At 48.5% G+C, this 16,103-nt stretch overlaps 1 long non-coding RNA gene across 2 annotated transcripts in view; it reads left to right on the forward strand.

The window, feature by feature from the left end:
- LOC105712282 (uncharacterized) overlaps positions 1-15,015 on the forward strand; it is a 19,290-nt gene extending 4,275 nt beyond the window's left edge. For both annotated transcript variants that reach the window (XR_010344800.1, XR_010344799.1), the window contains exons 3-4: positions 3,211-3,301; positions 10,647-15,015. This is a non-coding gene — a long non-coding RNA (uncharacterized LOC105712282). The remainder of the gene's footprint in view (positions 1-3,210; positions 3,302-10,646) is intronic.
- Positions 15,016-16,103: the final 1,088 nt, after the last annotated feature.

A 16,103-nucleotide genomic window follows, 5' to 3' on the forward strand; every position in this document is an offset into this window, starting at 1 on the left:
ATCTGGGCCACATTGATGATGCTGGCGATCACTGTGACAGTGGCAGCAAGCATTTTTGATGAAGTGCCTCCCCCACGCCAGGTGCTGGGCTGTGTGTTCTCTATGTGCTGTGTCCTTATCATTCAGAGGTCAAAGCTTGGTATCCTAGAATCGCAAAGCGATGAGCAGGTAGTAATTGAGAGGAGTGGGAATGGTGTAGACAAACAGTGGAACCAGCACCTTAGGGTTGGGGAGACATTCGGGACAGGTGAGGCCTGTCGTGCCCCACTTAGAGGGGACTGCCCTAGCCGAGTTTTGCCATCTGGGCCTAGAGTTGCGAGATCTTCAGATTTTTTGTTTTGTTTTGTTTTGTTTTTTTGAGACAGAGTCTCATTTTGTACCCTAGGCTGGAGTGCAGCGGTGCGATCTCAGCTCACTGCAACCTCCACCTCCCAGGTTTAAGCAGTTGTCCCTGCCTCGGTCTCCTGAGTAGCTGGAATTACAGGTGTCTGCCACCACACTCAGCTAATTTTTGTAGAGACAGAGTTTTACCATGTTGGCCAGGCTGGTCTTGAACTCCTGACCTCAGTTGATCCACCTGCCTCAGCCTCCAAAAGTGCTGGGATTACAGGCGTGAGCCACCACGCCCAGCCGGCTTCAGATTTTTTTTTTTTTTTTTTTTTTGAGTCTAGCTCTGTCACCAGGCACCAGGCTGGAGTGCAGTGGCATGATATCAGCTCACTGCAACCTCCACCTCCTGGGTTCAAGCAATTCTCCTGCCTCAGTCTCCCGAGGAGCTGGGAATACAGGCGTGCACCACCATGCCCAGCTAATTTTGTATTTTAATAGAGACGGTGTTTCAACATGTTGGCCAGGATGGTCTTGATCTCTTGACCTCGTGATCCGCCTGCCTCGGCCTCCCAAAGTGCTGGGATTACAGGCATGAGCCACTGCACCAGCCCATCTTCAGATTTTTAAAGAAAAACTGGGAACTTACATTTCTTTTCTAGCTCGTTTTATTAAGCTATAATAATTACATAATAATTATGGTGGTACAATTTACATATAATAAACTGCACATACACACATATGCACATTTCAAATATATAGCTCCACAAACATTTCCACCTGTCACCGTCACCACAGTAAAAATAGGAAACAATTATGTCACCCCAAAAGGGATCCTAAATGTGAAAATCTCATGGATTTTAAAAGTTGGGAACAAATTGAAAAATTTAAACCTGAGTAACAAGAGTAACAAGGTGAGTATCTTGTCTCTACAAAACAACAACAGCACTTAGCTGGAGGTGGCGGCACGGTCCTGTAGTCCCAGCTACCCCTGAGGCTGAGGTATGAGGATCACTTACTCCTGGAAGGTCGAGGCTGCAGTGAGCTGGAATCCAACCACTGCACTCCAGTCTGGACAATGGAGAGAGATTCTGTCTCAAAAAAAAAAAAAAAAAAATTGCAAGCCCAACAAAATACGTCCTGAGCTGTTTTTGGCCTCTAGGCTTCTTTCTAATTAAGGGCTTCTGTGGCAAGTCCGGGGAAGGCCCTGGCTGGTACCCCAGGCATTAGGCACTCACCAATACAGGGGCCTCTCCTGCCTTGGCCGCAGAAGCCCCAGGATAGGTGAGTGCTTTAAGCCAGGCTCTGGGTTGTGGCTGGCACTGCTGCTGTGACATGTGCCAGGATTCGTCTTAGGGACTTCGCCAAAGGATCCAAACCCCCAGAAGCACCATGCCCTTGCATGGGAACCCAGCAAGAGGTCAGACCATCTGGAAATATTTGCTTGAGTGTGGACTAGCTAAGCGTACTGAGGGCTCTGGGCCGTTGCATGGGTGAAAGCATGGGCAGGCCAGGCATGAGTCTGGTGTGGACCATTTGGAATTAAGGCAAAGTTGCCGAGAGCTTACCTGGGCCAGTGTCCTTACACTGGGCTCATGTAACACTAATAGCTCCTGGTTTCCAGCTGGTCAAAATCAGCAGAGCTATTGAGCACCCACTATGTGCTGGGCATACTTCTCAGGACATTTGCACATAACTCTCAACTTCTCCCACTGACTCTACAACGCTGACAGCACGATTATCCCATTTTACAGACAAGGAAAGTGAGATGCAGAGAATTTCAGGATCTTGGCCAAGTGGCGAAGGTAGGGTTCCAACCCAGCATGGCTGGCTCCAGAGTCCATGCCCCTGGCTACAGTGCTACACCGTGACAAGGTGACCGTGGGATTCCCCAGCCCAGCTCCCAGGCACACACTACTAACTGATCTTGGCGCTGTTTCCCCCGAGCATGGATTTGACTTCAGAATTCAACTGAAATCAGTGCTATAGTAACCATGACCAGTTGATCTGGGTTGGCATTTTAGATTATTTTCAGGTTGGGCCTGGTGGCTCACGCCTATAATCCCAGCACTTTGGGAGGCCAAGGTAGGTGGATCACCTGAGGTGAGGACTTTGAGACCAGTCTGGCCAACATGATGAAACCCCGTCTCTACTAAAAATACAAAAATTTGCCAGGGCTGGTGGTGCGTGCCTGTAGTCCCAGGTACTTGGGAGTCTGAGGTAGGAGGATCACGAGGTCAGGTGTTCGAGACCAGCCTGGCCAATATGGTGAAACCCTGTCTCTACTAAAAATACAAAAATTAGCTGGGTGTGGTGGCACAAGCTTGTAGTCCCATTGACTCGGGAGGCTGAGGCAGGAGAATCACTTGAACTCGGGAGCAGAGGTTTCAGTGAGCCGAGATCACTTGCCTGTATCCAGCCTGGGCTTCAGAGCAAGACTGTCTAAAAAAAAAAAAAAAGCCCTGGCAGGCAGAGGTTTTAGTGAAATGAGATTGTGCCACTGGACTGCAGCCTGAGTGACAGAGCAAGACCTTGTCTCAAAAAAAAGTTTTTTTAATGATTATTTTCCATCTCTAGTCTAAGCCCTTTGGGGTCAAGCCTATTTTGAACCCTGTATCCAGGGCTGGGTTCATCCCTTTTGGGGAATGTGGTGAAGCCCTGGAAAGGAGGTGCTTCTGGGTGTGAAGCTGGCCGCCTCCTCTTTTTAGTTTTATGACCTTGGGAAGGGCTCAGCGTCCTCTCTAAAGTGATAATTGCGGTGTCTACTCTCCAATGTCACCGTGAGACTGTGCGAAATAACGCGGGAGGTGCTCAACAAGTGTCTGTGGCCTGAATGACAGTGTTGATGATAATGATGACCTTTTTTTGTGCTTGTTATTTTAGAACAAAGAGCGAGTGGAAGAGGAGGGAGCAAAACCAAAGCATGTGCTGAGCGCCAGGGGGTTGCAGGCTGATGCCAGGGGGCCTGGGGAAGGTGAGTGGGACCCCATTTGCTTTATCCAACACTGCAGACACGAGAGCTTCAGAATAAAGGGCCCAACAACATGGCCCACAGAATGATTCCTGGGCAACTGTCGAAGCTTCCTTTTTTTTGTTTTTGCAGGGTTTTTTTTGTCATATGTGTCCCACCAGAGACACATAATCAATTGCTATGTTTCAAAACCACTTGGAATACAGTTGACCCTTGAACAACTCCAGGGTTAGGGGCACTGACTTCCTGAACAGTTGAAAATTCAAGTATGATTTTTGACTCTTCCAAAATTTAACTACTGATAGCTTACTATCGACTGGAAGTCTCGCTGATAACATAAATAGGTGATTAACACGTGCTTGTACTATTTTATGTATTAAATATGATATTCTTATAAGAGAGTAAGCTGGAGAAAAGAAAATGTTATTATGATGTTCACAAGGAAGATAAAATATCCCTATTCGTTAAGTGGAAGTGGGTCTTCATCCTTGTCATTTTTACATTGAGTAGACTGAGCAGGACGAGGAAGGCGAGGGGTCGGTCTTGCTGTCTTGGTGGCAGAGGAGGAAGAAAATCTGCATCGAAGTGAACCAGTGCAGTTCAAACTTGTGTCTCTCAAGGGTCAACTGTAGTACCTTTCTGTGCAGGCTATGCCACCATCTTGGTACTCAAATGCTTTAAATGTTTATGGCTTAACATTTAACCTTTAATTTTCTTGTATAATTTTGCATGATATTTATGTGGTTCCAAAGTCAAATAGACAAAACAATGTGTATTAAGAGAGGTCTAGAGGCCAGGTACAGTGGTTCATTTCTGTAATCCTAGCAATTTGGGAAGCCAAGGCAGGAGGATCGCTTGAGCTCAGGAGTTTGAGACCAGCCTGGGCAACGACATAGTGAGACTCCATCACTATGAAAATTTATTTTATTTACAAATAAAAGAGGCCGAGTGCAGTGGCTCACACCTGTAATCCCAGCATTTTGGGAGGCTGAGATGGGTGGATCACCTGAGGTCAGGAGTTTGAGAACAGCCTGGCCAACATGGTGAAACCCTGTCTCTACTAAAAATATAAAAATTAGCAGCCAGGCACGGTGGCTAATACCCATAATCCCAGCACTTTGGGAGGCCAAGGAGGGCAGATCATGAGGTCTGGAGTTCAAAACCAGACTGGCCAATATGGTGAAATCCTATCTCTACTAAAAAATACAAAAATTAGCTGGGCATAGTGGCTCGTGCCTGTAATCCCAGCTACTTGGGAGGCTGAGGTAGGAGAATTGCTTGAACCGGCACCCGAGAGGCGGGAGTTGCAATGAGCCGAACTCGCACCACTGCACTCCAGCCTGGGCTACGGAGTGAGACTCCATCTCAAAAAAAATTAGCCAGGCATGGTGGCACATGCCTGTAAACCCAAGTACTCGGGAGGCTGAGGCAGGAGAATTGCTTGAATTGGGGAGGCAGAGGTTGCAGGGAGCCGAGATCACGCCAGTGCACTCCAGCCTGGGTGACAAGAGTGAGACTCTGTCTCAAAATAAATAAATAAATAAAAAGAGAAGATTATCTTCTACCTTTGTTCCCTGCACCCTGCTTCTTCCCCCCATATGTAACTATTTAAAAAGCTTTTGTCTTCTCTTTCCCTTGAGGACCAGTCTACCTAGACAACATGATTGGTGGTTATGTGCACACGTGCACACATGCACACTCACACCTGCTCCCTTCTTAGAGAAACAGGACACCAGACACACCATTCTCCACCTTGCTTTCTTCCACTTACAGTATATCCTGAGATCACTCCATAGCTGTGCTTAGAGATTGTGTTTTTGAGACAGGGTCTCGCTCTGTTGCCCAGGCTGGAGTGCAAGTGGCATGAACATGGCTCACTGCAGCCTCTATCTCCTGTGCTCAATCGATCCTCCTGCCTCAGCCTCCCAAGTAGCTGGGATTGCAGGCACATGCCACCATGCCCAACTCTTTTTTTTTTTTTTTTTTTTTTTTAGTAAAGACAAGCTTTCACTATGTTGCCCAGGCTTCCATAGGAATATTAATTTTCTTTTTTTCATGGCTATGCCTCTCTCCTTGTTGGGTGCATCATGGTTTAGTCAACCAGCCCCCTTCATCTGAGTTGTTTCCAGTCTTTGGCTGTTATAAACCTGGGCACTGAATGGCTTGTGCAGATTCCTTGCAGTATCTTTGTGGCAGACTCCTCCACATGGGAGTGCATTTTTGTCCTGCCTGTTTTCCTGTAGAGAGCCAGAAGGTGGACGTGCTGGAGGGGACAGTGGAGAGGCTGCCCCCCATCAGAGCTTCAGGGCTGGGAGCTGACCCTGCCCAGGCAGGGGCCTCATCAGGCCAGGGAGATGGCATTCCTGGCCCAGGCCAGGCATTCCCTGGCCACCTGTACCTGCCCACAGAGGTGGAAGCCAAGGCTCCTGAGAGAACCTCAGGACTGGCCTGGAATTGGCTCCAGCACCCGGCAGGGTCAGTGTGGTCTCCTCGAGCCTGGAGGTTGCACCAGGTGCGGGACAAGGAGCATCATCCAGCAGGCCTGACCCTGAGCCCTTAGAGGAAGGCACGAGGCTGACTCCAGGGCCCGGCCCCCAGTGCCCAGGGCCTCCAGGGCCGCCAGCCCAGGCCAGGGCAGCCCACAGTGGTGGAGAAACACCTCCAAGGTAAGGAGAGCTCTTCCAGGCTGGGCGAGGGAGGGGATGGACTGCCGCCCCTCACTGGAGCTCGGCTGCAGACAGTATCCACTGTGTACACGTTCCTGGCTGGCCACACGAGGGGAACAGGGAGAGGCCCGGGCCCTGCCTCTGGGGGCTTAGAGCACCGCTGCTCACCAGCCACCCACTAGAAGTACCTGGAAGGAGTTTGAAAAATAAAGATGCCTGGAGCTGTTGATTGGACTGGTCTGGAGCGAGTCTCAGGAATTAGATTTTTTTTTGACAGGTGATTCTAATGGGGAACAAGGTTGAGAACCACGAGCTCTTAGATCGGTAGTTACAGTAGCTAAAAGATGGGTCTCACGGAGCACCTCCCCCGTGCTGGCCATTGGCTGGGCATTTCGCCGGCGTCACCTTCTATTCTCAAGCCGTCCCCAGGAAGTGAATGTGGTTGTCATCCCCATTTCATGATGAGGACACTTCGGCTCCTAGTGCCGAGGGCCCCACAGCTAGGAATTCACAGAGTTGGGATCTGAATCCAGGTTACCGGGTTCCAGAATCTGTGCCACAATCACTGCACATCCTGCTTCCTCAAGTCGGCATTTAATTACGTTCTAAATAATATGGTGGGGAGAGAAAGACATGGCCCTCTGGAATGCAAGAGGGGTGCAGGCTGAGTCAGCCCCGGGTACTTTCGGGAGGCTCACACGGAAGTCCCGGAGGCAGAGTCGTGGCAGCTGCCGTGCCCCTAGGATGCAGCCTGAGGACCTGCTCTTGGCAGATGTCTGTAGCAGAGTCAAGAACCTGCAGAATCCGACGCCCTCCCCAGTGCATCTGGTCACCAGGGCGGCCCTGCTGAAGGGCACCGTGTCCCCGGGCTTCTCTTGGAGGGACCTGGTATTTCCCAGCCTTCCCTGCGCCTACCTGCAGCAGCCCTGACCTGTCTCGGAGACCGCAGGCCTGGCTCAGGGAGTGGATCTGGTGTCTGTGTTTGCCGTGGTGGCAGGCAGAAATCCAAATCATTTGTCCGACTTTGTTCTAGGAAATGCGAGCCTCAGGAGGCCTAACAGGCTGGTGGGAGGGGTTCTTGGCAGGCATCCTGCGATCAGAACCAGGACCTAAATGTGGAATCTGGGCCTGGGAGTGAACTGTCTATGAAGTTGTTAGGGGCCCACAAAAGATTCTGAGAGAGAAGAAAAGTTCTCTATCTCAGGTTCAGCCTTCAGCTGAATTTCAGACCCAGCAGACCTGCGGCGGCCTCAGAAAGTGAGATCACTACCTGCTCTTCCTCACCTCGGACATGGGTGTATTTTGAGGAAAATAGGTTGGAAGTCAAGCATCAGCTCTGACAGGCAGTGGTTGCCTGTGCAGAGCATCCTGCCGGGCGCCGTGGCTCATGCCGGTGATCCCAGCCCTGTGAGAGGTCAAGGCGGGAGGATCACTTGAGCCCAGGAGCTTGAGGCCAGCCCGGGCAACAAAGCAAGACCCCATCTCTACAAAAATTAGCTGGGCTACCATGGACACGGTGGCAAGCACCTGTAATCCATGCTACTGGGGAGGCTGAGGTGGGAGGATCACTTGAGCCTGGGAGGTTGAGGCTGTAGTGAGTTATGATCATACTATTGTACTCTGGCCTGGGACACAAAGGGAGACCCTATTTCAAACAACAACAACAAACAAACCCAAGGGATGCTGAGGCCATGCCTGGGCTGGGCAGCCCTGAGCTGGAACTGGTCAGTATGTCTGCCATGGGTCTGCTGCACAGCAAGTGGACAGATTTGGGTGCTCAAGGTGGCAGGAGCTGCTTGGAAGTGCCTTTGGGGGTTTCACCCCATGCCTCTGGATGTGAAGACCCAAAGGGAAGTCGTGACTGCTGGCCTTCTCTGCCGACCATTGCTGGCAGCAGTTTCCTGTGTCCCTTGGTCTTGCAGGAATCCCGAGCTACATTTGGAGTGGCTTGGCGTGGATGCCACACTTCCCCTCCTACCTGTCATTACCGAACCATGCTCAGTCCCAAGGAACTGTGTTAGAAGAATTTCTACCTCCCACCCAATGAGTCTTTCAGATACACCCAGGGACAGATGTGTCATAGAGGTCCAGCAGCTCAGAAATGAGGACGGGGCTTTCAGCTGCTGGAGAAGGGCGTCACTATTTTCTTTCCAAAAATTGGGATAAAAACCACATAACGTAAAATTGAACATCTTAGCACCCCCCTCTTTTTTTTTTTTTTTTTTTTGAGACAGGGTGTCACTCTGTCACCTAGGCTGGTGTGCAGTGGTGCCATCTCGGCTCACTGCAGCCTCCACCTCCAGGGCTCAAGTGATCCTCCCACTTCAGCCTGTGGTATAGCTGGGATTACAAGCATGTGCCACCATGCCTGGTTAGTTTTTAATTTTTTTGTAGAGATGGGTCCCACTGTGTTGCTCAGGCTGGTCTCAAACTCCTGGCCTCAAGCGATCCTCCTGCCTCAGCCTCCCAAAGTGCTGGATTTACAGTCTGAGCCACAATGCCCAGCCCCATCTTAGCCTTTTTAAAGTGTACAGCTCAGTAGTGTTAAGTTGATTCATGTTGTTGTGAGACACATCTCCAGGACGTTTTCATCTCGCAAAACTGAGATTCATCATCCACTAAATAACACCTCCCGCCCCTCAGCCCTTAACAGCCACGATTTCACTTTCTGTCTCTGTGAATCTGAGTATTCAAGGGTCCTCATATCAGTGGAATCATACAGGATTTGTCTTTTTTTTTTTTTTAAGACAGAGTCTCGCTCTGTCACCCAGGCTGGAGTGCAGTGGCATGATCTCAGCTCACTGCAAACTCCACTTCCCAGGTTCAAGAGATTCTCCTGCCTCAGCCTCCCAAGTAACTGGGACTACAGGCACATGCCACCACACCTGGCTAATTTTTGTATTTTTAGTAAAGATGGGATTTCTCCATGTTGGCCAGTCTGGTCTCAAACTCCTGACCTCAGGCGATCCATCCCCCTTGGCCTCCCGAAGTGCTGGGATTACAGATTTGAGCCACTGGGCCCAGCCGCAGGATTTGCCTTTTTGTGCCTGGCTCATTTCACTGAGTACAGTGTCCCCAGGGTCCATCGACGCTGTAGTGTGTGTCGGAATGTCCCTCCTTTTAAGGCTCAATAGTATTTTGAGGTATGTGCACACCATCTTCTGTCTGTGCATCATCTGTCACTGGGCATTTGGGTTGCTTCCACCTTTTGGCTGTTGTGAGTAATGCTGCTACAGTCATGAGTGTGAAGATATCTCTTGGAGACCCTGCTTTGGATTCTCTGGGATATATACCCAGAAGTGGGGTTGCTGGAATATACGGTAATCCTACTTTTAATTTCTGAGGAGCCTCCAGTTTTCCACAGCAGTTGTGCCATTTTAGGCCTTTTGAACCCCTGCATTTGTGACTTCCTCTCTTGGTTGACTCGGCGCATCTGTGAGGTATCACTGTTCCTGATGACAGAAGAGGGTACTGAGGCTGGACTTACCCAAAGCTGTCCGGCAACCCGATGGCAGAGCTAAGCCCAGAATCCAGGCCACCTGCCTCCCTGCTGAGACTCAGTCCCCGCCAGACACCATCACCCTACCCCACAACACACATAGACCCCATGCTATGGGATTGTGGCCCAGCAAAAAGAAGCCCCACCAAGAGGCAGCCAGAGGTGGGGAGACTCGGACAGGGAGGGTCTGGATTCCTGGGTGATGTGGCTGCCAGGATCAGGATTCTTCCTTCGGGAGATCGGAGCTCAGAGAGCCTTTCCCACCTCTATCTGGGCTCACAAACCCCAGTTCTGCAGGGTCTGGGCAGTGAAAATGAGTGAAGTGAGCTGGGGAATTGCCAGGGTGTGCAGGGCCTGTGCTGAGGTGCAGAGCTGTTCTTCAATCACCTGGGCACGTGGGTCCAGCACAGCCAGCTCTTACATTTGTTCAAGAGAAACAGAAAGTCTAGTCTTTTATGAGAATTGCCTGATTTTATTTTATTTTTTGAGACAGAGTCTCCCACTCTGTCACCCAGGCTGGAGTGCAGTGGTATGATCATAGCTCACTGTAGCCTCCAACTCCTGGGTTTAAGCAATCCTCCTGCCTCAGCCTCCCAAGTATCTGGAACCTAAGGTGCCACCAAGCCTGGCTAAGTTTTTTAAAATTATTGTTTTGTAGAGATGGTATCTCGCCATGTTGCCCAGGCTGGTCTCAAACTCCTGGCCTCAAGGGATCCTCCCACCTTGGCCTCCTAAAGCACTGGGATTACAGGTGTGAGCCACTGTGCCCTGCTGGAATTGACTGATTTTAAACAAATACTTCTGACCTGGGCTTCCAATGTGATGTTTGACTTGCTTTCTCTTTCTCTTTATTTAAGCGAAAGGGAAACTGGGCCCAGGGGAAGGTAGAGCTACCCGGGTCTCCCGTCTACAGGCCTCAGTCCTCCTGGGGCAGAAGCAGGTTCTCAGGGGTGTCTGGTCCTCACCCCTGTCCACCCTCAAGCTTCCCTTGACCCTCATCCAGTGGGACCCTGAGAGCTGATGGCACTAACTGCCACTGAAGCCAGCTCCTGCTCTGGCGTCCTGTCTGGCAGGGCCCCAGGGCCATTGTCAGTGATGGCAGCAGTGGGCATTGGAACCCAGGTCTGTTCTGACTCTGGAGTCCTTGCCTCTAACCTTGGCACGTTGTTTCTCTCCACCCCAGGATCTCCATCCACACGCGAGAGATGGATACTCCTGGGGAGATGCTGGTGACATGCAGGGGAAGCCTCGGACCCTCCCCCACCACAGAGGCTCCAGCAGCTGCCCAGCCAGGCAGGCAGGGCCCACCTGGGGCCAGGCGCTGCCTCCAAGCCCCTGGGTCTGAGTCCAGAGAATAGACCCCTGAAGGAGCCAGAGAGCTCTCCCTGCTGCAGGAGAGCAGCAGCCCCGGGGGGGCGAAGGCAGAGGAGGAGCAAAGGGCTGGGGCCGAGCCTGGCACGGGACCAAGCTTGGCCAGGAGGGATGACAGCGACCACGCGACTGGGGCCCTGGACATACAGCGGGACAAAGGCCCAGGAGCGGGAAACCCTGAGCCTGGGGAGGACCGTGCAGCCAGGGCCCCAGGGAGAGCCGAAGCAGTAAGGAGGACATCCCTGGACGCTGAGGCTGGCAGCGTGGTTCTGGGTAAGTGGGGCTGTTGCTTGGCTAGACGTGAGCCCTGAGGGAAGTCTGGAGCCCCTACTCCTGGGGAGTCTTCTTGTAGCTTCCAGGGGTAGATCATATGGGTCTGGGGGTACCCGAGAGTTGGGAACATCTCTAGTACCTCCTGGGGCTGAAGACCAAGGCGCAGAGATTCGGGGCCTGAACTCGCACTGGCTGCAGAGGTAAAGGGGAGGGAACATGTGTGCCCCACCTAGGTACATTTCTTCTTTTGGAGACAGGGTCTTACTCTGTTGCCCAGGCTGGAGTACAGTGGCCTGCAGCTTTGACCTGGGTTCAAGTGATCCTCCAGCCTCGGCCTTCCAGAGCTTTGGGATTGCAGACACGAGCCACTGTGCCCAGCCACTGGGGAGATTTCTCACCGCCACCTGCCTGCCTGAGCTTGCCACCATGAGTCTCATTTTGGATTGACACAGAGAAGGCCTCTGTTAAAAAGCGGACATGAATTGGTGTCTGTGACCACTGTCAGCTGTTCCCGCCTACTCGGGCTAGTGACCCAGGGTGTGTTCTTGTGACCCAAAGGCCCTCAATCCCTCCAGCCCCAGGGTCGCAACCTCCTTGGTCTGTGAATTGTCCACAGATCACTCCCAGTGCTCCTGGTAGTTGGAGAGCAGGCAGAGTGCTCCCATGTCAAGCCCTGAACAGACACCAGCCAGAGCTGACTTCCCGCCGTGGCGCCTTCCAGCCCTTAGTGCACCAGCGGTTCATGACGCTGCACTTTCTGTGTGTTCTAGATTCTGCCTTATCCATCTAGTCTATTTCCTGTAACACTTCTAGGTATTCCTATCACCTCTGAAAGACAAGATTAAAATTAAAAAACCCTAAAAACAAAAAACAGGGCCGGGCGCGGTGGCTCAAGCCTGTAATCCCAGCACTTTGGGAGGCCGAGGCGGGTGGATCACGAGGTCAAGAGATCAGACCATGCTGGTCAACATGGTGAAACCCCATCTCTACTAATACAAAAAATAAGCTGGGCATGGTGGCGCGTGCCTGTAATCCCAGCTACTCAGGAGGCTGAGGCAGGAGAATTGCCTGAACCCAGGAGGCAGAGGTTGCGGTGAGCCGAGATCGCGCCATTGCACTCCAGCCTGGGTAACAAGATCGAAACTCCGTCTCAAACAAAAAACAAAAAACAAACAAAAAAAACCTTTCCACGTGCTGGCTGTCCTCTGTTTCCCTTCCAGACAGATCCCCTGCCCACCACCTCCCCAATCCTGTGACCCCGGACCTGCCCCCCCCTTCATCACTGGCTGTCACGCTGAGCTTCTGGTTGGGCTCAGCTGGCAGGAGATGGAGGGTGAGAGGAGAGAGGGTGGGTGTTTATTTCTCCAGCTGCCTCCCTCTCATTACACCCTCGTGAGTTTCCACAGCCCTGACTTAACAGTCCCTTTAAAAATGGTGTCACTAACTGCCCCATCATCCTGTCCACGTGGGCCCTCTGTTTCCTGCGAGCCACACAGATCCACTAGGATCGCCTTCTAGACGTCATGAACAGATTGGATAGAACTTCTTGGCCTTGCCAAGGGCACTGTCCTGGGTGCTGGGATACATCTACATCAAATAGAACCTGGCAGTTCTCAGAGAATCAAGGAATTAACTGAGTCTTAAAATTACAAATAAAAGTCAGTAGGATAAAAAGATAATTATGAATCAGTAGTTCTGCAGCTGGTATATCAAAGAAAAGAATGAATAAAGAAAACTAACATTTTTCAAATTTAATAAAAATAAAAAGACAGACATATCATAATCCTGGATGAAAAGAATGAGTATTTTAAAGATGTTGATTTTCCTCTCACCTTTTCAAAAGACATACATTAAATTTAACATGTATTTTTGTGTCTGTTAAACTGAATACATTTTGATAATGGAATACACCCATGTAACGAGATACAGAATACGACTATCACTGTAGAAAGCTTCCTCATGGCCAGTGGTGTGTTGACATTAGCTAGTACTAGGTTATTGGAATCAATTGTTAATACTTGAGGCATTTTGCAAGCATGTTGTTAAACAGGGAAATAATTAAAAATTAAATTATATAAACTTGAAATTAAATACATATTTTAAAAAGGAAATAGCCTAGATTTCTTGATTTCTAATTGATTTTCTACATTTTACCATATCTATGGTGTGAAGGTTGTTAACCTTTACTACACCTCCATGGAGGAAGTGTATATGTGTATCACTGTGCATCTTGTCTCAACTCCACCTTCAGTTAAACATCACGGAGAGAGATCCAAGATGGCTGATGATTAGGAGCTCGGGCACGTACCTCCCAGTGAAAGCGCAAAGAACGAGAGGACGCCACACTTTCAGACGAATATTAGTTGCTCACGGACCAGGAGATTCCCAGTGGAGGAGCTCCACAGGTCGCCAGGGCGACTCTTGTGGCCGGCGTGGCAGTTTTGCTGGAGTCTTAGCACGCCAGTTCTTGGTGCAGAGTCCGGAGATTCCCGGGCAGAAAAGCACCATCAATCTTAATACCGCTGTTTTGGCCGGCTCAGTGGATTGCTCAGATTTCGGCGCAGGGAATCAACAAGTTGGACGTCAGAGACCCAGTTAGAAAGTCGGTAATTATAAAGACGACAGACGGACAAATATATAATGAAGGGAAGAAACCAGCGTAAAAAGGTAGAGAATACTCAAAATCAGAATGCCTCTCCCTCTACAGGGGATTGCAATTCCTCATCAGTAACAGAACAAGGCTTAATAGATTACACGTGTGTTCCAATAACAGAAGCAGGTTTCAAAACGTGGGTGATAAGAAACTTCTGTGAATTAAAAGAACTTGTTCTAACCCAATGCAAAGAAACTAAGAACCTTGAAAAAAGGTTTGACGAAATGTTAACGAGAATGGACAATTTAGAGAAGAATATAAGTGAATTGATGGAGCTGAAAAACACAGCACGAGAACTTCACGAAGCATGCACAAGCTTAAACAGTCGAATTGATCAAGTAGAAGGAAGGATATCAGAAGTCGAGGACCAGCTCAGTGAAATGAAACGAGAAGACAAGAATGCAGAAAAAAGGATGAAAAGGGATGAGCAAAGTCACCAGGAAATATGGGACTATGTGAAAAGACCTAATTTACGTTTGATAGGTGTACCTGAATGTGATAAAGAGAATGAATCCAAGTTGGAAAATACTCTTCAGGATATCATTCAGGAAAATTTTCCCAACCTGGCAAGGCAGGGTAATATTCAACTCCAGGTAATACAGAGAACACCACAAAGATATTCTTCAAGAAGACCAACCCCAAGGCACATAATCGCCAGATTTATTAGGGTTGAAATGAAGGAGAAAATACTAAGGGCAGCCAGAGAGAAAGGTCAGGTTACCCATAAAGGGAAACCTATCAGACTTACAGCAGATCTCTCAGCAGAAACCCTACAAGCCAGAAAAGAGTGGGGACCAATATTTAACATCCTTAAAGAAAAGAACTTTCAACCCAGAATTTCCTATCCAGCCAAACTAAGCTTTATGAGCGAAGGAAAAATTAAATCTTTTGCGAACAAACAAGTACTTAGAGAGTTCACCACCACCAGGCCTGCTTTACAAGAGCTTCTGAAAGAAGCACTATACATATAAAGGAACAACCAATATCAGCCTTTCCAAAAATATATCAAGAAGCAAAGAACTTTAACACAATAAAAAATTTACATCAACTAATGGGCAAAACAGCCAGCTAGCATCAAACGCCGGTATTAAACTTATATATATTTTAATTGGATAAAAAGCCAAAACCCATCGGTATGCTGCATCCGGGCCCATCTTACATGCAACAATACACAAAGACTCAGAGAGAAGGAGGAAGATTTACCAATCAAACAGAGAGTAAAAATAAACTAATAAACAAAAAGCAGGAGATGCAATTCTCGCCTCTGATAAAGTAGACTTTAAAGCAACAAAGATCAAAAGAGGCGAGGAATGACATTACATAATGGCAAAAGGATCAATGCAACAAGAAGAGCTAACGATTCTATAGATCAATGAGATAGAAAATTAACAAGGATATTCAGAACTTGAACTCAGACCCGGAACAAGTAAACTTAATAAACATTTATAGAACTCTCCACTTCAAATACACAAAACATACATTACCACCTCACACCTATTCCAAAGGTGACTATATAATTGGAAGTAAATCACTCCTCAGTAATCGCATAGCATTTCATAGGTTTAAATTAAATATTGGTTGGCTGTTTGTTTGTTATCTTCTTCCCTTATTCCTTCCTGACTACATCATTAAGTATAATTATCAGTATAAAAGAGGTTTTCAATACCCATTACTAAATTGCATTCTAGCCTGGGCAAGAAAGCAATACTCCCATTCTCTCTCCCTCTTTTTTTTCCTTCTCCCTCCTCCCCATTCTCTCTCTCTCTTTCTCTTCCTTTTTCCTCCTTCCTATTCTCTCTCTCTTTCTCTTTAAAAAAAAAGAAAAAAAAAAAAACATCACATTGGTAACTTGAAATTAATGCTGGAACTGAATGAAATTTCAGCTTAATGAGTATATTTCATGCGAGAGTGCAGTAATTTACAGTAGGTCAAACAGATTTAATGACAACAAATTTACTGGGACAAAGTGAGCAGAGAGGGACATGATTCTTTGGTCTAGCCACGGTTGAATCGCAATAATACTACCAACAGATAGCAGAGAACAGCAAACACCAGCAGAAACATTTTATAGGCTCTATGAAATTTACAAAGTAGAGCACAGTATATTTTATTATGTATAAATATTGCTACATATTTTATGTCAGTAAAATTTTTTATAAACATATTTATATACACGTATTCATATTTTAAAAGTTAGATATTCATCAGCACGGTACTGCTCATGTCTCTGTTCTGTATCCCTACCTCCACTCCAGAGACAACCACATTCTGAATTCTGTCAACACAGACTAATTCTGCCTGTTTTGGGGCATATGTTATGCATTGTGCAGTGTGTGTGTAAGT

The sequence above is a fragment of the Aotus nancymaae genome, unplaced genomic scaffold (genome assembly GCF_030222135.1).
Source record: "Aotus nancymaae isolate 86718 unplaced genomic scaffold, 86718_ANA_hifiasm-v0.15.2.pri h1tg000030l, whole genome shotgun sequence".
NCBI classification, from domain to species: domain Eukaryota; kingdom Metazoa; phylum Chordata; class Mammalia; order Primates; family Aotidae; genus Aotus; species Aotus nancymaae.